At 34.2% G+C, this 25,875-nt stretch overlaps 1 long non-coding RNA gene across 2 annotated transcripts; it reads right to left on the reverse strand.

Moving 5' to 3' along the window:
- Positions 1-434: 434 nt before the first annotated feature.
- LOC108392518 (uncharacterized) lies at positions 435-8,908 on the reverse strand. 2 transcript variants are annotated; one of them, XR_001852025.3, is made up of 5 exons: positions 7,889-8,908; positions 7,593-7,729; positions 4,647-4,775; positions 4,311-4,419; positions 435-1,823 (listed from the first exon to the last, which is right to left on the reverse strand). It is a non-coding gene; the product is annotated as an uncharacterized lncRNA (long non-coding RNA). The 2 variants fall into 2 exon arrangements; XR_012129822.1 differs by having other exon boundaries at positions 7,593-8,907.
- Positions 8,909-25,875: the final 16,967 nt, after the last annotated feature.

Below are 25,875 nucleotides of genomic sequence, written 5' to 3' on the forward strand. Positions count from 1 at the left end.
CTTATATCTTAAATATACACAGGCATTAAGAGATACTATAATGATTACTAGCTGATGCCTATCAGACCTTGAGTTTTTCATTTATTAGATGTGAGATCTTGGCAGGTTATTTATAATCTCTCCACCACATTTTCTGCGTTTAAAAAGTAGAGATAATGTTTTGCCCCAAGTGAGAGCAGATAAAATAATACATGTGATGTTTGTAGCACAATGTCCTGTGTATTTATTGAAAGCACTCAATAAACTGTAAGCTGTTGTCATTATTACTATATGGTTTAGGTAGTGCTTACACCTGTGACTAGTTTCCTTCTCAAAGGAAACAGTGCTGGTGTTATTTTAACCTTATTTAAGATTTTATGCTCTATAAAGTCATGCTTATATGTGTGGAGATTGGAAATAAAGGAACAATCAATGTATCAGTTTCAGCTGCAAGAAACAGAAAACTCAACTAAAAGTGGCTTAAGCAATAAGGAACATTTATTGCATCACATATCACGAAATCTTTTATAAAGGTAGGGTGGTACTGGGTTGCTTCAGAATCTTTTTTCTGCAACCCTTAGTGTATCCATTACTCTCCAGCCTTATAAGGTGGCTGCAGTAGCTTCTGATAGCTTCACACAAGACTGTTCATAAGTTGGATAAAAAGTGTCTGAAAAGTATGGAAAAATCTTCCTAGAAGATGTTGTTTGGGACTCTCCGGCCACAACTGCATTACGTGCCCCTGGAAGTGGGGCTGGAAAGCTAAGGTGGTGACGGACAGTATTTGTCACAGTGAGGATGTGAAGCAGGACTTGGAAGTAGCATTGAAAAGGCTAATTAATCAACAAATATTTACTGTATCACATCTAATGGTGTACAGAGAGCTATTTCTATGAATATTTGGGGAAAATAAAAAGAAATATGTCATTAAGAAGAAAATGGAAAGATTTTCTTTATATTAAAAAAGCAATTATTAGCAGAGACAGAGTAAAAGAGAAAAATTACAAAATTATAAAAGAATATGATCACATTATTTCTATAAAAACAAATACCTTATCTATACTTATTTCCTCTTTATCCTTAACATTTCCCACAAGGGAAATAAGACTCATTTTAGTTTCAGTATTAGCATGCCACAGGGTTTGAAGAAGTTCCTTCTGATGGTTGCCTGGACACTAACATTTTTAAAATAAATGGGGGACCCTAGAAAAGCTACTCAATTTGCAATTCAAGAGGAAAACTGTACTGACAAACTAAGCACTTAGCATGTATATATATATATTACTGTACTAGACTTTTAGGCTTACTGATGAATAAGCATGAAAACACTTAGACAAACAGGAAGAGATACTATACTTTAGTTCAAAGCCATCACAGGAGCTAAAAAATTCCTTTGTGTACATTTTTGAATTTTGAAAATATTGATGATTTATAATAGCATGTATTGAATCAAAATGGTCATCAGGAGAGTAACCAGTAAATATTTAATGGATTTGTGAACATTAGGCTTATTATTTTTAACTTGTTTCCATTATAGGTAAAAAGGAATATTGAAAAAAAAATTGCAGTGGTGGTTTTTGCTGAAGACACCATGTTTTAAAGGCTCTGAACTCATAAAATTTTTAAAGCTAATAGCAACCTTATAAATTATTTCATCCTGCCTCCTAATTTTACTAATGAGATGCAGGTAGAAAAGAGGTTGAGTGACTTCTCCCGGCTCAGGCAGCTGGCTTGTACCCTTCTCGGCCTGCTTGTACCTTTTCCACAAGCTCTTTCCATTTTTTCTCTCTAGTGTATTAGCATCCATCATTTTTTTCTCTTTCACTCTTGAAATACACAGTACCCTGAAACCAAAATTTTAAAGCAGACAAGTAATACATTTTGTTTAAATTTTAAACAACTCTGTCAGAAACAACTCTGCAGAAACAATCTGGAGAAATGGATAATGTTTTAAATCAATTGTGCTTTCCCCCACCTTTATTGAGGTATAATTGACAAATAAAGATTATATTAAGGTGTATAATGGATAATTTTACATATATGTGTGTGTATATATATATATTAGGTTTATATTGCTTAAGTCATTATCTGATATCAACACATGTGTATATATAGTGAAATGATTTCCACAATCAAGCTAATTAACACATCTTTCATCTCACATAGTTAAATACCTTTATTTTTTCTTATGGTAGTGAGAACCCTTAAGATCTACTCTATTAGCAAATTTCAGTTATACAATACAGTATTATTAACTATAGTCACTATGCTTTACATTGAATCTCCAGAATGTATTCAGCTTATAACTTAAATTGTTAAATTGTGTACCCTCTGCCCGACATATCCTCATTCTACCTACCACCCAGCCTCTAAAACCATCATTCTACTCTCTGTTTCTATGAGTTCAACTTTTTTTAAATGCCACATTTCAGTTATGCTTTTATTTGCTCAACTTTGGGTTCTAATATCTGAGCTGATCACTTCTCTGATAGTTGGGAAATCTCACACTAATTCCGTTCCTCACAAGCATACCATCATCAATATTAGCCAAAGAATATTAAATAGTATAGAATAACCACCATAATTATATAAGAATAACAGAGCAGAAAGCCAAAGTTGTTCAAAGCACCTTTCCTAAAGCTAAGTATAGTCCTTGTAGGGAGATTGGTCTGAATAAAGTATTTCATCTCTAATTCTTGGCCCTGCACTAAAATCTACTCCCTCTCCAAACTTGAATGTTTCAAGGGGACATGGCCCAACCTTATTTTAGGAATACACCTCTGTTAGGTTTATATTGCTTAAGTCATTATCTGTTTGATATCAGCACATTCTTTAGACAATTCCCTCCTGGTCTCATTGCAGTTCATGTCCATTTCAAAATCAACCTGCTGTTTTCCCTTCAGAGATACATTCTTTCAATAAATATTAGTTAAGCACTTGGCATATTCCTGGTGTCCTAATAGGCTGTAGAGATACTTTGGTGAGCAAGAAAGGAACAATTTCTTTCCTTACAGAGCATTTAGTTCAGCAGGGAAGACATGCAATTAAACAGCTAAACTCAATGGACTACTTGCTCTGACCTAGAAATTAGGGAGTATGATGAAAGCACATGACAGAGACATCTAATATAACTTCCAAAAGAGGTTGCTTCTAAGCTGGACTCTGAACAGTGAGTAGGAAACTCACAGGCAAAATGGGGCAATTTCATTTTTACTGTTGTGTTTGGTAATTCTTCCTTATTAGTTTTTCAACAAAATTGTTCTTAAAAGAGTATTTAAAAATCTAAAGTTTTTCTTTTGGAAACCTGGATTGGACTTTTTCTCCCGAATTTATTTGCCACATCTAGATTACTGTACTTCCTGGAACTGAGTCTTAGTATCTGAATTTAATTTCTGCTTAGAATCACATGGGGTAATATTTAAATATGAAGATTTAGGTATCCACCCTAGTTTGCTGAAACAGAATCTCTAGGAGTGTAAGAAGAGAAAGAGGGAGAACTCAAATTTGCATACTTATCAAGTCCCCCCTCATACACACTAAAGTTTGAGACTTATTGGCTACCATCATTGAGTATATATTCAGAATGTAACTAAAATCCTCTTCCCCAATTTCCTTCTAATAGCCTCAAAATGGAGTGTATGTGTCTTTTCAAGGAAAACTATTCCTAACATCCAAATGCCAAAAAACTACCCTGATTATTTCCCATTATATTACCTAAGGCACTATGTTTGTGTATAAGCATTTCCTGGGACTAAACTGACACATGCCTAGAGCAGTCACCAGTTACTGTGGCTCTCTTACTTGTAGAAGTAGGAATTAGAAAGGTCAGTTTTCAAAATTTCTGCATAGCCTATCTGGAGTTGTATATTTTTATCCAGGAAAACAAAATCACAGTTACTATAAGTGACTAGCCTCTGGCCAATTCAAAAAACTGGAGCAAAGTTTATCAAAGTACCCTAGAGTTTCTGACCCCAAATCCCATGTTCTACCAACTAAATCATCTTGGTGCCAACGAATATTGCAAAGAACTATTGTATTAGTTAGGATAAGAGTACCCTACTGAAGAAAAAAAAAACACACAATGATAATTCAATGGCTTAAGGAAGATTCACGTTTATTTCTCATGTTCACAGTCTAAGATGAGTGATCCAACTTGAAGGATCTCTCTGTTCCATAGGGCTTTTATGTGACTAAGGTCCTTTCACTGTGTACTTCTCCATTCTCTAGAACATTCTACCTGTCTGTGGGGTAAAGCAGTTTGTTATTGGTTCCAGTTAGCGGGGAAAGGCATGAGAGGGTAAAAAAGCCCAAGAAATGCATACATCACTTACATTCGTAGTCTGAAAGTGAAAACCTAGTGTTGCAGTCACACATAATGAGAACGGGCCCACAAATGTCATCTGTAGCTGGGTGGCTACATGCCCAGCCCCAACTGTATTACTGTGGGAAAAAGGAAGAACAGATATTATTAGTATAAGCACCAATCTTTATAACTGTGCTTTAGAAATGTGCTTTTGCCATAAAAGAGTTCATTGACCCTGAGAAAATTGAACATATCTTTTTCACGATCATAGGACTTTATTAGTTAAACAAGAAATAAGGCTTTTTTTTTTTAAATAAGTCTGCCACTTTTCTGTTGCCACATAACAAGCCACCCCAAAACTTACTGGCTTTGAACAGGGATCTGCAAACTTTTTCTGTAAAGGGCAAGACAGTAAATATTTCAAGCCTTGCAGGCCATACAGTCTCCATGGCAACTATTCAACTCTACCCTTGTAGTGTGAAAGCAGTGGTATCTGTGGAAAGAAAGTGGAAAGAAAGGACAATACACAAACAAATGAGTGTGACTGTGCTGCAATAAAATCTTATTTCCAAAAATATGGGGTGTTTTGGATTTGGCCTATATGGGCTGTAGATAGGTTGACTTCTGACTAAAAACAGCTATCCTATTTTTGATTATGATTCTGTGGGATGATAAGTAGTTTTCAGTTAGCAAGCAAGCACTCTGAGGCTGAGTCATGGAGAATGGCTTGGTCGATCCTGGTATTTGGCAGCATGGTTGACCCCGGGGAGCCTCACCTGGTATGGCTCATTTCCACACCATGTGGTCACTCATTCTCCAGGAAACTAGCTTAAATTTCTTCACATGGCGGTCTCAGGACAGCAAAGACAGTAAACCCTAACATGCAAGTGTGTGTCCAACCTCTGCTTTCATCACGTTTGCTAATGCCCTTTTGGCCCAAGAAAACCTCTTAGCAACACTGGATTGAAGGGGCAAAAAACTTTGTAAACAATCTACCACAAAGTCTTTGAAGTAATATAAGTCGTTATAATTTAATTCAACTCCAACAGTTTCTTTTCCTACTACTAAATTACTGGAATTTTAAAATAGTTTAACAAAAAGAGGATATTCATACTTCAAACGATAGTGGAAAATGTATATGCAAACTTACTTTAAGATATTATAAAAATTATATTCCAAAGTCAGAGAAATGAAACAAAGATTTTAAGAATAAGTATTCCAAGTTGAAGAATACCTAGGTGGGAGTGATAGGTAGACAACTAAGCAGGGTTATTTCCAGACCATTTAATCTTTTCTTAATTTTCTTATTTCCTGCAGTGCCTTCCTTTAAAGTTTCAGGGTATACACACTGCCTGTCATCTTGATAGACATAGTGGCTCTGGCTCAGAAATTTTCTGTTTGAGCTTTCCAAACAGTGGGGTGTCTAGCTAGCATCAGTCTTCATATAAACTTATCAAGAAGTTTTGAAGAACTGAAGACATGGATTAAATTTAATTCAGGGGTTGGTGTGTTAAAACCCCAAGAGATGCCCTTGAGCTTCTATATATGAGTCACAGTAGGAAACAGAATTTTTTTTTGACTAGTCATACAGAAGAAATTACTGTACACATATTGGGAATTATTTATCTTTACAAAAATCTAATAATATACAGGAGAAACCATTTCACTTATAAAGTGAGTGAAATAATTTTTATGAACTCTTCTCTCCTGAAATTTTGGCGAACTAATTGAAATGCTTTCTATTGCGTTAGAATAGCAAAATTGTTCTATGTTCCTGTGTAACAGGCTGAATTAAATTACTAGAGTGCTACCATTATTGATATTTACTAGGTACCAGAATCATATGAAATATATCATCCATTGAAAGGTCTGCAAAACCCTATGAGAACCTGTCAAGTCTGTTTTTAATTTTCATATAAAAAAACAAAAAAACAAAAAAAACTAAAGCTTAGAAGGATTAGGGAATTTACCCAAGATGTAGTGGTGCATTGGTAAAACAGCACATGGGGAATAAGCCCTGACTCACAGTGCTTGCCAATTGTAGGGGTGTAAATAATCTCGATTTGGCTGATTTCAAACTACCAGTGTGAGGTCAGTGAACATGAAGTTGGGAAGAGATGCACATAATCAGGTATTGTGAGCCAGTAGGAGGTGGCTGTGGTAAATCACTGCCAAGATCATAAACATAACAGGAAGTTGGGCAGCCAAGATTTGAACTCCTGGTTGCCTACAAAGTCTATCCTTTAACCCATCATACAATAATGCCTTTTAATATAATAAATTATTCACCTGATATATTACAAAAATCATGAATGTCAGTAATATCTTTAATCTCAGATACATAGATGTTTCTTTATTTTCTTTTGGAAATAAATACAGGAAATATTCTCTCAGAATTATTCAATAGTCATGTTAGAGGACAAAATATGTGCTCCTCCATCACCATTTCCAGTATACTTCCCTTTCCAGTTTTATCTTAAACTTCCACAATTTTAGCTAGTCTTACTTGTTCATATTTCCTTGCCACTTTTCATTTTGAAATCCTTATGTTTAGTCCTCAACAAATTACTTTGCTGTTTCAGACTGTTTACTACTTTCTTTTCATTTTCATAGTTTTTTTTTCCTACCTTATAGCATAACTTCACACTGCTGCTTTTTAGACCTTCAAGATTTTGACATTCCTGGTTTGAGCAAATAAGTAGAAATATAGAAGTTTAATTACTAAGATAAGATAGGTTCATACTTTGAGAATTATTTAATCTCAATTATTAAAAATTATTAAGGGTCTCAGAGTATCCTCATCTGTAAATGGGATAATAATAGTACCTTCCTTGTATTGTGTGAATGGTTTATCAATTAAAAAAAAAAATACCCGGCTGCTTCTGGAGAAACAAATACCGTGTGTCTGAGATGAAGGTGTGGGTGATGCCTTGAGAATGGATGAGATCTAGCATTTCATGCTTATGACGAACATACTTTGATGATTGGTAGGAACATATCTCAAAGATTTGAAAACAATAAACTTTTGAAAGTGATGGCATTTTTTTTTACACTATGAAAGAAAATTGTACTTGGGTATATTCTTTGTATCACAGGTTTTATACTAAGAATTTCCAGCCTGTGTTAAGAGAATTAAGATACTCATGAATACCATTTACAATTACCATGGGTTAAAAGATTGACAAATGAAAAAAATTGTTTTTTCCAAGTATTCTTATACATCTTAAGCTTTTTTCTAAAAGAAGAAAACAATGTGCAGATTAGTATGCATTTATATCTGATTGGTAAGAGGAAATTAGTGGAAGCATACCTGTGATGATAGATCAGTGCATATTTATACTATGCCAGAGCAAATGAAAGTATTAAAACTTATCAGAATTTTCATAATTTCTTCAAATGGCTGAATTGAAGTGAGTGGATACACAGCAAGTGTTTCCTTATATACCTCTGCAGAAAAATGAAAGAAAAAAATTAGGTTGATTTTTCTTTATATAAAATGAGCCCCATTGTATATTTTCTTCCCATGCAAAGACAGGTTATATACTGTGAAAGAACTAACTTAAAAATGATAATTCTCACCATCAAGAAGTAAAACAAAAATCTTACCCTCTTTTTGGTGTATTGTTCTTGTGGGTTCATACAAAATTCAGTGACATCTTGATTTTCCATTGAAATTAATATTTTTATTATGCAGCATATCCTAGAGTTTTGAAGAGTTGTACAGAGTGGTGAATAGGGGAAAGTTTTTTGGTGTTTTTGGCCTGGTGCATTTTCAAGTACATCCAGACAAATGAAGGTAAACAGGAAGCAGAGATAACAGAGGATTAAGGTTCCAATGTAATAAAACCAGCAAAAGGAATAACATTGAACTCTGAATCAGGAAATGAGCCCATGAGTGAATTAAATTTTAAATAGTGGTTAATTATAATTAAACTTCAAACATAATTTGTAAAGCATGTATCAGACTATTAAATAGAGCATTTAACAAAGTTTACATTTTGCATCTTCTTATTTACTCCTACTTCCTCAACTTCTTTTCTAACATTACAGTTATGTTAGAGAAAGCCATTTCATATGCCCAATAGAAGATAGTTTAAGACTGTAATAATGTTAGGACTTAGAAGGGGAGGAAAATCACTGACTTAAAGTTTAACCAATGTCCTTCTAATAAATGGAAAGTACTCATAATGAAAGTACACCTGCTTCAACATCAAGAAAATAAATCTATTGAACACAGTACCTCTGTTCTTTTCAAAACCAAAGGAATCTTCTTTATGCTTCCAATGGCTTTACTTATTAAATTTTATCATTTAATAAACAGCATGTGTAACTTGGCAATAACATTTATACAGGCATTTGTCCCTCTGCAATTATAAAACTTGAATTTTCTCTCTGTATAGCATATTACCATGTAGACTAACATGTTGTTTCTCTTCAAATATTGGTAGTACCATAAGGTGTGAGTTTAAATTATTAAAACATGATAGTTGAGAGCTTTATTTTATTTGGAGGAAAATTTGGGGAGATATCAGTTTGTGCATAACATTTTAGACAGCAGTAAATCTAATTTTTCTCATAATTCTGGGTATATTTTTTACTGACCAGTAAAATTAGACATTTTGGAAGTTTCTGATAATTTATTTGATCTGTAAAAAAAGCTTCACTGATGAGTATTAAATATAAATACACTCTAGTTTAAACAGATTGTAAAACAGAAGTAGTGAGAAAGCTAAATAAATAATAAATCAAGTAAAGAAGAGTCAGGATTAGTCACAAAATGAAAATGAAAGCTCTAATAATGACAAAGTTGTGAACAAAACATTTAAAGAAAATGCAAGACACATATCTTAGATTTCTAAGTTTCCATTTCCTCAGAAGTTTTCTGGGCTTCATTTTATTACTAGATTATGAAATCTAGCCTAATGAATATAAAGCATGCTGAACTCACCAGAAATGCTACCAAAATTATCTTACAACATAAATATCAATTTTGTAGGTCCTTAGTTTAATCACTCTATTGTAAAGATGTTACATTTAAGAGTTCTAATCCTTCACTGTAGGCTACCATAATTCCTCAAACCTTTATTTATTTATGTAAACAACCCATTTCATTACCAGATCTTGCTTCTTGTCTTGAACATTTTATTTTTATATTCTAATTTTTATAGAACAGTAGAGAATGTTTAAGTTGACCATTTTTATCGAATACATGGTTTGTCATAAGCAATATAAATGAATACATTAATTGCCTTATCATACTTTAATCTGACAGATGGGTCCCCAGGCACAGAGCCTAACCTTTTATTTTGACACCTGCCATATTTAGCCAGCCCTGACCCTTTTTCTTTGCCAGACTGTTGCTGTGCTGTTCACCATGGTTGCACTTATCTGCGGCTTTTAAAAGGTATAATATTGGAACCCTTCTGAGAATCACTACTATCAATCAGCTGATACTATAATAAAAATTATTTCACAGATCCATCCAATATCCCTTCTCTCCTGTGATTTAAACACATTCTCTCTTATTTCTGTGACCTACTGGCTCAATAAGATTACATGCACTTGTTTTAATATAATAACCTGTATTGTTAACCTCTGATAAAAGCCATTTAATTTAGTAGTAATTTAAAATTTAGAATTTATTGGAGAATTTAAAAAGTTACATTTTCATTTTTATACTGAAAGATATTTCTTTAGTACAAGGCAAGTATGCTATTTTAATACAGCTAAAGAGTTTAAAAAAATCTTAAGACATTTATTTAAAAACCAAACAAGCATCAGGGCAATAAAATACATATTTAGAATGCACTCAATCGCAGACCTGCACCTTTGATTTCTGGGGCAATTCCAGAAACCACTAACATGTGATATGTGCCTTGATTCATATGAACTAAAAGCACATGTCTGGTCCATTAGACAGTGGTCTGGTTCTGAAGAGTTCTGCAAATTGGAGGATGTACAGAGAGCAGATAAGCTGTGAAAACTCATCCATTACTGAAATAATTTGATATTCATTTTAAGGGATTCCTTTCTTGAGCAAAATGAGACTATAGTTAACTATAGAAAATGTAATCAAACTTCTTTGGGAGTATTTGGAAACAAAGAAATTGAAAAGTAGACATATAGATATATAGGAGATAATATTTGGTAGTAAACATAGTTTTTCACCTGAGCAACCCAGTCTGCCTTACAGTCTCACTGCAGACTGAAAGCCAGTTAGCGATTTGTACATTAACAACTTGTCTTTCAAATATGGCATCTATTGTTTCTGAAATAAGCTTACTTGGTATAAGGGGGGAAGCCTTGGACTATGTCTTAGATAAGCCAAGTTTCTCAAGTAGTTCAGAGTCCCACTTACACTGTAGTTTAGGATGTTCAAAGAAAATACTGTTTCATGCCTGGTGCTAAGGGATATTCGAGTTGAAAGGTAATCCTAGAGTTATAACAGCTTTTTATATCTCAGCATCAACAGTTTTTGAATTGCTAGTGAGCCACAGATAATATGACTCAGATCTATTTCACATCCTTTTTCTACTCTGCCCCAGTCCAACTTGCACAACTTGGGAGTTTCTGCTAGATCATATTTTAAGCATGTTCAAAACCTTAGACTATCACAGAAAATCCTTTCTTCTCTTATTAGACCTAAATTCAGGGGCAAAAATTCTGACTGGTCTAGCTCATCTTTTCAAGCCTGGCCACAGTTCATAGATTGCTGGCTAGCCTACCCTTATGTCCCAGTCAAATCAGCTGTAAATGTAAAAGCAGAGATCACTTGTGAGTAAACATAGCCAGTTACATAGCAGACGTTCTGGATGAGGATGATTCTCTTAGAAGCGGTATGTCATGATTGACAGACAGAACTCAAAGTGACTGTAGCTGGTTCATGTGCCATTTGCTACCCATCCAAAACAATAAGCTCATTTATTTAATGATACAAATACTAAGGACTGAAGATATTCAAAGGAAGAAGAGAGGATTCATACTATGGTGATTAGAGGAAAGTTAGACAGTAGGTAGGATTAATATAGTACCTTGAAGAATGAATGAGATTTGGAAAGGTAGGAAGGACAAACTAGGCTATTCTAGGCAGAATAAAACTCAAGCCAGAAGTGGAGTCAGAACATCTATGTATATGTGCATGAATATGTGTGGGTATTCCAGTAGATAAATGCCCGAAAATAAATTTAAAACCCTGAAAATTATATTTCAATTGGCAATCTTAAATTTTTTGCAGTTTTCCTCACCTAAGTATGATATTTCCTACCTAAAGCACCTAAAGCATGATATTAAATTACTAAAACTTGAATTCTTTAAAAATAGAACTGCTTTTACATTTATATCATTTACTGTCACATAATGCAAATGTTACAAATACAAAAAATTTAACAAATCATTTTCTGTAAGTAAAATACAGTAATTTAAATTAAATGGTAACTTTTAAAAATCTCATAAACAATTCAAAGAATAAAATGTTAGTATACTTTCCTGTGGATATCCGACATCTCAGCATAAGGTAAAGAACAAAAGAACTGAATGTTAAGAGAATTTCTTCCCTAATAAGCAACTTTATAACCTTAGTAATACTATTACTTTACAATAGGGTCATAATAATTAAATTATAGAAATTATAGAGCATTCTGTAAATTTGAACCACTGTACAAATTAGTACTTCTAGAAAAGTCCACCTAGTATGACTGCCATTATTTTAATACAGAAGAGCTATGACACTGTTAGTGATGCTGTTTAATAGTAGTGATTTTAATAAAGGTTTTTGGTACTTCAGCATTCAGCTATATGACAACAACTTAAATTACCAAGGTATTGACAATTCTGTTTGTATAATATTGTTTTATTTTTTATCTGAAGTTTTTTACATCATAAGATTAAAATCAATTATTTAATTGTTCAAGTTATATAAAAATAACAAACCCCAAATGATCTATAATTCTAAACTGGTCACTGGCTAACATAATAAGCTACCACATCATGGTGCTGCAAACTTGTATTGTAAGAATAATCCTACCTGGTGTCATATAAATAAGGTAGTATAGAAAGTGAGAGAGGTAACTCTGTGTAGAAATCTCCAAGTATGTAAAACAAATTGAAGATGGTAAGGCAAAACTGCAAATGTTTAAACAAGAGAAACAGCAAATACAGCTCTAATTTAATTTTTAAAACTGCAGTTCTGAAGAGGAAAAAGGTAAATAAAAAAGATGTTAAAATTATCAAACAAGAAGTAGAATTATTTGAAGATGAAGGAATCAGAGGACAATGTGTAGAAATAGCTTAAACTTATTCTTCAACATTTCCCTGACAATGTAGCTATGGAAAGAACTTACTGATTAGTTAGAAAATTACCACAAAATAGATTGAATGAAGCTTTCACTCTTAAGGTCACAAATTTATAAAACCAAAGAATATTATTCTGCCTTCAATTTGTCTTAAATAATTAACTGTTATTCATTTTTCTAATATTTTGCTTATTTTATACTTTAATTTAATCTAAGAATAATTTATAAAATGTTTAATATTCACATAAATTTACATTTTTTGCTTTTTCCATTTTGTTTGTAATGTTTGTAAATGTTTATATTTGAAAAATGCATGAAATATTTAGCTTTGATTTTTTAATTACTTTTTTAAAGTATTCAAATAAACTATATATATATATATATATAATACATATATATATATATATATATATGTATTATATATATATAAAACTTGAAACCGTGAAACTCGTAGAAGCAAGCATAGGCCCTAGATCTTTGACACTGGTCTTAGCAGTATTTTTGGGGACCAGTCTTCTCAGGTGAGGGAAAAACAAAGTTAAAATAAACAAACGGGAATACATCAAATTAAAAAGCTTTTGTAAGTGAAGGAAATTATCAACAAAACAAAAAACAACCTACTGACTGGGAAAAGATATTTGAAAATCATATATCCAATAAGGGGTTAATATGTAAAGAATTTACACAACTGAATATCAAAAAAACAAGCAACCCATATAAAAAATGGGCAAAGGTCTTGAATACACATTTTTCCAAAGAAGGCATACAGATGATCAGCAGCACATGAAAAGATATTCAGCATCACTAATCATTAGGCAAGTGCAAATCAAAACCACAATAAGATATCACTTCATACCTGTCAGATTGGCTATTATCAGAAGGACTAAAAATAACAAGTGTTGGTGAAGATGTGGAGAAAGGGGAACCCTCGTTCCCACTTGTGGGAATGTAAATTGGTACAGCCACTAGGAAAAACAGTATGGAGGTCCCTCAAAAAATTAAAATTATAACTACTATACGATACAGCCATTCTACTCTGGGTATTTATCCAAAGAAAACAAAAACACCTATTCAAGAGATATATACAGCCCCTATATTCCCTGTAGTATTATTTACAATAGCCAAGATATAGAAACAACCTATGTGTTCATTAATAAATGAATGGATAAAGATGTGGTATATACCATGGGATATTACTCAGCCATAAAAAAGAATGAGATCTTGCCATTTGCAACAACATGAATTGGTCCTACAGAGCATTATGCTAAGTGAAATAAATCAGACAGAGAAAAACAAATACTTATTACATGGAATCTGAAAAACAAACAAACAAACAAACCAAAACAGAAACAGACTTACAGATACAGAGATCAGACTGGTGGTTGCCAGAGGGGAGGAGGGTGGGTTGATGGGCAAAAGAGGGGAAGGGGATTAAAGGGTACAAACCTCCAGATATAAAATAAGTAGGTCATGGAAATGTATTGCGCATCATAGGGAACAGAGTCAGTAACATTGTGATAACTTTCATGGTGACAGATAATAGCTAGACTTATTGTGGGTATCATTTTATAATACATAAAAACTTCAAATCATTGATATGCACCAGAAACTAATAAGATATTAGTTTCCTAATATTCCTAGACAAATATTATAAGTCATATACTTCAATTAAAAGACAAAAGACAACCAAAAACACCAAAAAAAACTACCTCTAGCATCAACTTTATCATTTTATGTTACTATTAATTGTCTGACCAATTGAAGTTCAGTATTAATCAAGCCATACTAGTTGATTTCATTTGAGGACTCTTAAGGAAAAGGTGTCGTGAGAAAATACTGATTCTCAAATGATTTTTAGTCAACTACTTAACTTCCACTTTTTTTCTTTTCACTTACAGTCACTCCTTTCCATAAATACCTCTGCAAAAAAAAAAAACAATTAGACATATTCCTACAATTTAAGAAACATTTATACCCCTATAATATGTAATATAAAAAAAAGTCACCTTTTTGCTTTAAAGATTGTTCCTACAAAGAATAGTCAATATTCTCTGTCTTGCTGGTCTCTGCGCATTTGCTCTTCAACCACTTCTAGCTTGGCTTCAGGTATCCAGACTTGTCTGTTAAAGGCAGCAAGACTCTAGTTACCAAGTTACCAAGCTCATTGCCTTTTCTCAGAATCAATTCTGTATCATCTTTTGATTTTTGACATTATTGATTACTCTCATCTAAACCATATTTCTCTTGGCTTCCTTGACTTTAAACTCTGACAACTTTTCTGAATGTATCCCTTTTATGACCAGAATGCAGGTGTTTCAAGGAACAACTCCCTCTCTTTCGTGTGGTTTTCTCACCTTCTCTGAGTGGAGCTCTTGTCCCTTCCTACTTTCATCTCTGTGAGGTTTTTCCTCAAATCATGATCTCTTACTCCATGCTGCCTTCGGGACATCAGTCTGATATCCCACTAGTGCCTCAAAGCCGAACGTCCAAAATCAGTTCTGTCCTCCCTCCACACACTTGCCTGTTCTGTGGGTAGCAGGACCAGAATCCTAGAAAACCACACCTGAATACTGGACTCGGGTCTGACTCCCACCCCTCCCTTCTCACCACATCTATAATTGCTAACATCTGCTCTCCACCCCTGGATTATTCTCATTTTTACCATTAGTCTCTCATTTAACTTTGATCTAAAAAGTAAAAAATAATTATATAACTCTACTGTTTATATCCACTTCCTTCTTGCAAAATGTAAGTCTGATGATGTTCTGAATCCTCCAGCAATTTTAAAATGAGAATTCTAACACTTACTTTTTTTATTTCAATAACTTCTATTTGACCAAACATACTTGTCTAGCCTTATTTTTTTTATTCTGCATCTTCTCAGATACATATCCCTTGTTGTTTCTCCTTTATAGTAGACACTAAGTTTCTTGAGAGCTAGGACTTTGTGTTATTCATCTTCACACACTTTATTCCAGGATCTCAATATACATGTTCTCATGGTGAATTAATAAATTAATGAAATAGCATTTACCCACCATCTTCTCATTCCCGAATTTCTAACATACCCAATGAGCAGTAGAACTCTCTTAAGATCAAAGCTAGTAAAAAGACTGGAGTGGTCGATCTCAGCTCTGGATGCACCCTGGATTCACTGGGAAGATTTTAAGAAACACTAGTGCTCGCCTCTGGAGATTCTGATTTAACTGTCCTGGCTGGTTCAGTACAGTACACAATTCAGTAAGTAGTATTTTTAAATGCTCTTCAGGCAATTTGAGGTACACCTACAGTCAAAAACATGAACTAGAGAGTAAGTGTGGGCTGAAAAAATTTGAATTTTGAATTTAGTTTAAGATAAATTTTCATGTACTATATTACCCCAACAATCAAGTCCACCCAAATGAATCTTTTCAACTCTCTAGCATTGGAATTTGATACTTAATAGATCTACAGCTAATGGAAAATACATAGAGAAAAAAAAGAACTAATTTTAATAAAAAATTAGACTTTTAAAATCTATATGTAACTGAGATTAAATTATTCAAAAAAGTATTTTGGAAGACCAGGAGGTAAAGCATTATAGTTTAAGCTTGGTCCTTTTATTCTACTCATGCAGTTATCTACTCATCTAACCAACATTAATATTCAATTATGTTTGGGTTATTTATAATTTGATTTGTACAGAAGTGATTCCATATCCAGCTATTTTAAATTCTAGAGCTTATTGATCCTAATACATCTTATGTAATTATTAACAATATTGATTGTCCGGGACCCTGGCAAGACCTTTAAGTTCATTAGGGGTTTTGAATCCTTTAAGTAATGTTTAAAGAGGGAAAGGGTATAAATAGTATAATCACTTCTGAGTGATTAATGTTTCCATTATTTTATCTTACTTTCTCTTTAAACATAGATGTAATACATATTTGGAAATACTTTTTTAGATTGTAGATATCACCAAGCAGCCAATCAGTATTATTTAACTAACCCTTTTAGTTTAGAAAGTAACTCCCTGTGTTCAATAAAACCACTGGTGATTCAGTAATTCATTAACTAGTTTTGAAATACTAAACCATTTTTTTCTTAGTACATTCCTCCTGTGCCACCTCCCTCCGTTCTCTACCCTAACTCTGCTCTAAAGCTGTCACTTATTTCAGGATAATATAGAGATAAAAGCTGAAAAATATTTAGTTTTTTTCTTCTTTTTCTGAAACTAGTTACCAAAAACAGTGAAGCCCTTAGGGGAATGGAAAGGACTCAGAGTGTAGATATATACTTAAGAAGGAAATCCCTCAAAAACTAAAAATATATCACTTCCCACCCCCATCCAGGCTTGGTGGGCATGGAGGAGGTAGAGGGGAAGTTATATAAAGTTCTCTGTCTCTCTGGAAACGTAGAAGGGATATAATAAACTGACTCACCTGAGAGAGTGAATCAGACAGGAATAAGGAACGTGTAATAGATGGTTGGTTACAAGCACGGGCTAGAGCCAGACTACCTGGACACACATCCCAGCTCTGGCATTCCTTAGCTAGGTCACTCCAGGCAAGGTATTGGCAATTATTGTTGACTAATTTTCCTAAACTACAAAAATTGGGGATACATGGAGTCCCTACCTCATTAAACTGCTGCAGGGATTAACTGAATTGGGGATGCTGAAGAGAATGTGGTCTCCCTCCAACCTTCCAGCTCCCCATATACTTCCCAGAATCTTTTTCCTTCTTTGGCTCTGTGATGCTGCTTCAGCCTCGCTCCTTCCTACTCTGATTGTTCTCACCAAACTCAGCTCATGGAAGGCATTGCCTTTAGGAGCTCTTTTCTGACCAACCCAACCCTCCAGGTCACAGGCATCCCACAAACCCTGGGCACTGCTTAAGAAACATCTCCAAGTTTTGGCTCCTACCATCTAAGCTGAATGTTTTCATTTTTCTCTGCTCAATCCCTTTATGCAGACCTTCCACCCGGATGGCATACCAGGCTTTTGATTTGGCCTCTTCCCTCCCCTTTCTTCTTAGCACCAAGCCGTCCTTTCCGCAGATGAGTGGGACCCACACCCACACCCACCTGCCCTGCTCTGCACCGACCTTTCTACGTTCTGCCAGGGCCCCAGTTCTCACTTTTCTCCTTGGGATGATCACAGAGACTCCCCAGGAGACTTCTCTCCACCTAACCACCTCTTAAAGGCACGAGAATCCTCTTTTCTTTCCCCACATTTCACCTAGGCAGTCTCCTTTTCCTCTGTTTCACTTATAGGCTAATAAAAATAGTGACTGAACATTGATTGAGTGCCAGTATGTACCATGCACTTTTAACTGAGGCAGAGAATGGGTAGGTAACATAACCAAGGTTGTACAGCTCATAGATAGGAAAGGAAGGATTGATAGTCTAGGTCCTGCGCTGGGTTTATACTAAGCATGGATTTTAGATGCCAACAGTCTGGGTGCTGTGTGACCTGAGGCAAACATTAACAGATTTGTGGCTCAGCTTCTAATTTACAAAATAGGGTAAGTATGCATGTCTTCAGTGTTTATTCATTAAGTGTAATAATGTGTGTTAGGTACTTAAACAATACCAGCACAGAGAAAGTACTTTAATGGTTACTTATTATTATTATTAGTCCCCTGTATTGCCTTTCATGATGGCTAAATCTGTCTTTGTTCCCAATTTCTCAAGCTCCAAACATACTTATTTAACTCTACCACACTAGATGGCTCAGTTCATTGTTATCTCCCCAATTTATTATTATCGTATAGCTTCCCTTGGTGAATGCTACTATCACACCAAACATAGTCACTCTGGGATCCTCATTTTTAATCAATTAACCCCAACAATGAATCTCCTCCTATTTTTCCAGCTTCATATGTTGTTCTGTCTGCCCTCTTCTCATTCCTACCTATATCAGACTCATTTCCAATAATATTGAAATACTTAATGTTAGTTCATAAAAACAAACAAACAGGAACTCTACTATGTAAAGGCAAGTCCCTGACAATCTAAAGATGACTAGGATCTAATCTCTGCCTTTAAAGATCTCACAGTTCAATTAAGCAGAGAACATGTTAACAATTGAGCACAAAGTAGTGAGTATTTTACAAAAAAAAATATGTCTGGATATTAAGGGAAAATAGGAATGGGGGTTATGGATAGTATGGTGAAGGAGGTATTCACAGAGATCAGTCTAATTTAAAAAACTGATGATACCAGGCAGCGTGCTAGGTGTTGGGGGTATTGCTTGGACCTGGAGAACATAATAGTCTGTGGGAGAAACAACAACAAGTATATATTCCAATATAAAGAAGCAAATGCTAAGACAGACGGAGACGTTCTGATGATAATCAAGGTGTCTGTAGTTTAAGAATAAGACATTTTGGGACGGTCAGGATGTTTAATGATTGTTCATATAACACTTTCTCTGCTTGCTCTGACTCCTCTCGACTTGTCCGACTGGACAAACCTATTTTTAGTCTTCATCAGACATCACATTCGGTTTCAAGCTGATCATGGCTCTCCTTCCAGGTGGATTTGACCCACCATGTCCACGTCACCCCCGTCTACTCCACCACCAGCCTTTTGCCTTTTCTTGACCATTCCTCTATGAGAGAGTGTATAACTTATTTTTAAAGTCTGATTATTTAAGTAATATCTCTCCCAAACTATTACCAAGTGACACATCTGGCTATGTGGGGAGTTTTTCACCATAAAAGCCTCAATTTTCTGATAGTAATCCACTGAATTATCAAATACTCTACCCAATTAGTAGAGAACTGTGCTGATGACTTCAGAAATTTACCATTATCAAAAATTAGAGTTAACGATGAAGATTACATTTAACCAAAGGCATTCATTAATACATATAATACAAATAGGTATAAAATACCTTCAAGGAATTAATTTACTTTGTTATTAAAGCAACCAGATAATACTTGACTATTGTTTCCATTAAATGAATTTATTTATATTAGTCACAATTAAAACACGTGTACATAAGACTGCAAAGTTTAGCTATTGTTATTGTTAAATCTATTGTTACTCAAATTAGTTTCATTGAACCTATGAACATTCTCCCAGTGTCTTCTTTGAGCCAGGTGCTGGACAATCAGACCTAACAGAGTCACTGGCCACTAATTCATAATGCACTACATTCAATTTGGAAAAGACATCGTTCCTCAAGACATTTTATGTGCATGGTAGGCAATTTGTCATAATAAACTAATTTTATTAGAACAAGGCACTATACTGCCATCTTCCAGAAAATTGTAATAAATACTTAAATCTGTAAAGTCTACAATGTGAATGACTTCTAGGGTTGTGCAGTGAACAACCTACACAACCATTCCCTGTGTTCCAGCTTAGTCTCTCCTTGTTATCAATAGAGAATTTTGCATATGATAGGAAAAATGAATGCTTTAACAATACACTAAATCAGAAATCAAAAGGTTACATAGGTGAACAATTTACTACGAAATTATTACAAAGGAAGACCATCTTAGTAATGAGTGTCATATATGATTTCAAATTGACAAAACGCTATGCTGACTTGGGACTAAGAAATGGCTATAAATAGTGATGGACTTTTGTGAGTTTGACTATCATCACTAGTGAGAGGGTTGGGGTGGGTGGGTGAGGAGAGTGAGGGGGATAAAGGGACAGAAAAATTCTCAATCTTAATACAAGTTGGTCACAGGAATAGCAGTACAGCATGGAGAATATAGTCATTGATTCTGTAACATCTTCCTATGTTGACAGATAGTAACCGCATTGTGGGAGTGAGGATTTACTAATATGGGTAACTGTTGAACCACTGTGTTCTATACTTGAAACCAATATAAGATTGTATAGCAACCATACTTCAATAAAAAAAAATAAAGCTAGGAACATGCAAAGAAAACCTACTAGAATAAAAAAAGAAAATATATTATTTAATAAAAGCAGCTAAGAACCTGTTAGATGCAGAACTTGGGGGTTGAAATTAATCTAAATAAGTTCATATGTTCAAAGTCCTGTTTCCAGAAGGGAACACCCTTAAATCACCTAAAATAAATATCTATCTTTTAAAAATAAATATTAATAATTAATATTATAAGGGCACCTTCTTTATAGTTACGTCTATGGTGATTAAAATTTAATTTCTTTTGTCTTGTTTTCTCAGTGTGAGAATAAATGATAGAACAAATGTAAAGGGCCTACGTGTGGCTGGCACTCTATGGGTGATAAAGTTTTACATTCATGCAGAATGCCACTTCTTAATGCGTTTTGAATATTTTTCAGCCTTCTTATATTATGGCAAGTCACACTATTCATTTCCTACAAGCAGATATGGATGAATCAACTAGCTGATACAGTATTTGAAATTTTCTTTTTAAAATATGGATATGGCAGCCCTGCTTTTAGGTTCACATTAGAACATATGCTGTATAAGTACAAGATTTAACAGAGAGATAGTAACATTGTAAGCAGCATTTTAAATCTGAAAAAAAGGCTTTTTAAGATTTATACCAATCATTAACTTTCAGAAATTAGGAATGCCCAATTTTGAGAAACTGAGACAATGCAAAAATAAATGAATAAGTGAATGAATGAATGAATGAATGAATGAATGATAAATAGAGCCAAGCAGTGCCTTTTCATCACGATGGACTCCCTTTATGTACTCTCTTTTTCTGAACTATTTCTTCATGTGTAACTTCCTTCCAACATTTCTCAGTTCTCTTTCCATTCAGCTTCTTACTTTCACATGTAAGTATAGCATTCAAATTCCGCAATTTCTTTCCTTTCTTTCTTTCTTTACATTCTGTCCTTTATCATTAATATGTTTGGATTACTTTAAGGACTCAGTATAGTTCCAATACCTATATTGACCTGTTCAGTTTTATATAGCCCTATTAAAAGCAGATTTTTTGTTTGTTTTTGAACATTTTATGCACAGAATGTTTGTACTTTTTTGTAATAGTTTTTCTTTTAATTATGTTGGCACTTTTAGTGTATTTCTAGCCTTTTAACTGTACAGAAAAAAATTCCTCAACTGCTGCAGCATGAGAGATAAAGGGACACTGCTATCTTCATGTTTCATAATTATAACCTTCACTCAGAAATGGAAGTCACGGTAGCACAACCGGAGGGCTGCTTCTCAGGCACACAAGATTAGGGAGTTGAGAAAAGAATGCACCCATTAATTGTGGAGAAAGAAATAAGGGGATCATTTTCTTAATTACATGGAAATGTAGTAAGAAAAGAAATCTAGAAAAAAAGACTACAAATTGTATTTCTGTAGCAATTAACAGAAAAAGTAAAATTTTCATCAGTTTATTTTCACTCCCTGACACAAAAGGTTCAAAGAACATATTCACCCAAGAATGATCTGTTTATTTTTTTGGTGAATTGAGTAGCCATTTTTTTCCTGACTGAACCAAACAAGTGTTTGATAACTCCTATAATATGTTAATAATCTATTGATGTCAGTAATGCCAGAAAGTTTTTTTTATTAAATACAGAACTGAGATCATCCTTTGAATTTCTCATTGTATATATATATATATATATATATATATATATATATATATATATATATATATATATATATTTAAATTTTTCCTTGTCCTCTTATAGATACTTGTACCAACAGAGCCAGATGTCTCTTAGAGAAGAGAAAAAAAAATTACCTCTTTAACTTTACCAAGAGCAGTTACTCAAAATATATTATTGTTGTTCCTTTTAATTCAGGGGAAAACTCTACACTATTAAGTACTGAAAATATTAGAAGAACACATGCATTGTTTTTACAAAGGTATAACTATAATACAAAGGAGAGTTATTGATCTTCAGCACACCAACCCATTCTATAAGAACTCTAACTTATATAATAAACAAGTTGCTCTATTTTCTGCCACAGAGCTCCTTTTCTCTGCCAGTTCAGGCATACTTTGGGGATCCTGTGGGTTTGGTTGGGACCACCTCAAATAAAGTGAGTATGGCAATAAAGGGAGCCAAATAATTTCTTGGTTTCTCAGTGCCTATAAAAGTTATGTTTTTCTATACTGCAGTGTGTAATAGCATTTGATCTAAGAAAACAATGCACATACCTTAACTAAAAATACTTTATGCTAAAAATGCTAACCATCACCTCAATTCTTGGGTAGTTGTATTCTTTTTGCTGATGGAAGGTCTTGCCTTGATGCTGACGACTGCTGACTGATCAGGGTGGTGGTTGCTGAAGGCTGGGGTAGCTGTGGAAATTTCTTAAAATAAGTTAACAATGAAATCTGCTGCATCCGTTGACTCTTTCTTTCATGAACTATTTCTCTGTAGCACGTGATGTTGTGTGATAGCATTTTGCTCAAGGTAGAACTTTTTTGAAATTGGAGTCAATCATCTCAAACTCTACTGCTGGTTTTATCAGCTAAGTTTGCAATATTCTAAGTCCTTTGTCATTTCAGTAATCTTTGTAGTCTCTTCACCTGGAGTGTATTCACCAGAAGTAGATTCCATTCTCAAGAAACACTTTCTTTGCTCATCCATAAGAAGCAATTCCTTATCCATTAAAGTTCTATCATGAGATGGCAGCAATTCAATCACATCCTCATGCTCCACTTCTGACAAGAGTTCTCTTCTATTTCCACCACATCTGCAGTTATTTCTCCACTGAGGTCTTGAAACCCTGCAAGTCATCCATGAGGGCTGAAATCACCTTCTTCTGAAGTCCTGTTACTATTGATATTTTGACCTTTTCCCATGAATCACTTTTGTGCTTAATGGCATCTAAAATGGTGAATCCTTTCCAGAAGGTTTCCATTTACTTTGCCCAGACCTATCAGAGGAATCACTGTCTATAACAGCTTTAGGATTATGAAATGTATTTCTTAAATAATGAGACTTGAAGTCAAAATTACTCTTTGATCCATGGGCTGCAGAATGGATGTTGTGTTAAGAACAACATGAACACAACACTAATCTTGTGTATCTCCATCAGAGCTCTTGGGTGACCAGGTGTATTGTCAGTGAGTAGTCATATTTTGAAAGAAATCTTTTTTTCTGAGCAGTAGACCTCAACAGTGGGTTTAAAATATTTAGTATACCATGTTGCAAATAGATGTGCTGTCATCCAGGCTTTATTGTTCCAATTATAGAGCATAGACAGAGTAGATTTAACATAAATCTTAAGGACCCTAGGATTTTTGAAATGGTAAATGAGCATTGTCTTCAAGTGAAAGTCACCAGCTATGTTAAACCCCTAAGTTAGCCTGTCCTTTGAATCTTTGAAGTCAGGCATTGACTTCTCTCAACTTACAAAAGCCTAGATGGCATGTTCTTCCCATAGAAGGCTGTTTTGTCTATACTGAAAATCTGTTTGGTGTAGCCTCCTACATTAATGATCTTTGCTAGGTCTTCTGGATGTCTTGCTACAGCTTCTACATCAGCACCTGCTGCTTCACTTTGCACCTGATCTTATAGAGATGGCTTCTTTCTTTAACGTTACAAAGCAACCTCTACTAGTTTCATACTTTCCTTCTGCAGCTCCATACTTTCCTTCTACAACTTCTTCACCTCTCTCAGCCTTCATAGAATTGAAGACATTTAGAGCCTTGCTCTGGATTGGGCTTTGGCTTAAAGGAATGTTGTAGCTGATTTGATCTTCTATGCAAACCACTAAAATTCTCTCCATATCAGCACTAAGGCTTTTTCACTTTCTTATCATTCATGTGTTCATTGGAGTAGCACTTTTAATTTCTTTCAAGAACTTTCCTTTGCATTCACGATGTGGCTGTTTGGTGCAAGAGCCTTAGTTTTTGGCCGGTCGTGGCTTTTAACATGCCTTCCTCCCGAAGCTGAATCATTTCCAGCTTTTGATTTAAAGTAAGAGACGTGTGACTGTTCCTCTCACTTGCAACACTTAAAAAGTCATTGTAGGGTTATTAATTGGCCTAATTTCAATATTGTTCTGTCTCAGGGAATAAGCAGACCTGAGGAGAGGGAGAAGGCTGGGGGAATAGCCAGTCGGTGGAGCAGGGAGTGCACATTCAACATTTATCGATTAAGTTTGTCATTTTATGTGAGTATAGTGTGTGGCTCCCCAAAAGAATTAAAGTAGGAACATCAAAGCTCACTGATCACAGATCACCATAAAAAACACAATAATAATGAGACAGTTTGAAAAATATTACAAGAATTACCAAAATGTGACACAGTGACATGAAATGATCCAATGCTGCTGGAAAAAAATGGCACTGCTAGATATATGCAACACAGGGTTGCCACAAACCTTCAATTTACAAAAAATGCAATAAAGCAAAGCACAATAAAACAAGGTTGGCCTGAACTACTATAATGGTAGCTAATGTCTATAACTTGATAAACCAGACTCTGATAAGTAAAAGAAATTTTTAATGGGGGCCTTCATTCTTTGTGAACAGCTAACCATTCAACAATTGCATTTTTGACATATTTTACATGCCCAAAACTATATTAAGAAATTGACTGTAGCTTAAAACAAAACAAGCCTTTTAGGGGAAGCTGGTAAAAAAAAATCTGTTTTTAAATCAATAGAGTTCAAGCAGCTATTAAATTGATTATATAAAGGGAAATAAACTGATTTTGATTACACATTTAATGTGAATTCAAGTGCCTCTTGGTATCTCCTTAAATTAATTTAAGCTATAAAATTGCCTTTTGACAATCTATTTTTATAAATCTCTTGTCAAGAAAGATTTGCATTATCCATAATTTAGGTCTAGTTTTATTTAAACCATAAAAATTACATTATTCTCCTTTCTACCCTAAACTTATTATATTTCACAATACATCTTTACCAACTTATTTGTACATTGTTCCTTGCTGAATAACATTCCTTTACAGATTTATGGATTTATTTACTTATTAATAAAATACATTCTTTAGTATTTCTTTCAAGTGAAGCTAGGAAACTGTGTCATTGTATGTCTTTAAAATTTTTGGGTTAGGGTGGAGAGAGTGAGGGGGATAAAGAGACACAAAAATCCTCAAACATAATATAAGTTTGTCACAAGGATGGTAGTACAGCAGGGAGTATATGGCCAATGATTCTGTAACATCTTCCTATGTTGACATGATAACTGTACTACTTGGGGTGAGGATTTAAAAATGTGGGTAGCTGTTGAACCACTTTGTTGTATACTTGAAACCAATATAAGATTGCATATCAACTATACTTCAATAAAAAAATTATTCCACCCCCTCTCTTAATCATTTAACTTTAGTTTGAAGTTTATTCCTTTAGCACTTTGAAGTTATTACTCCACTGTCTCCTAGTCTCTGCTAATGTTGATATGA

The sequence above is a fragment of the Manis javanica genome, chromosome 4 (assembly GCF_040802235.1).
Source record: "Manis javanica isolate MJ-LG chromosome 4, MJ_LKY, whole genome shotgun sequence".
NCBI classification, from domain to species: Eukaryota; Metazoa; Chordata; class Mammalia; order Pholidota; family Manidae; genus Manis; species Manis javanica.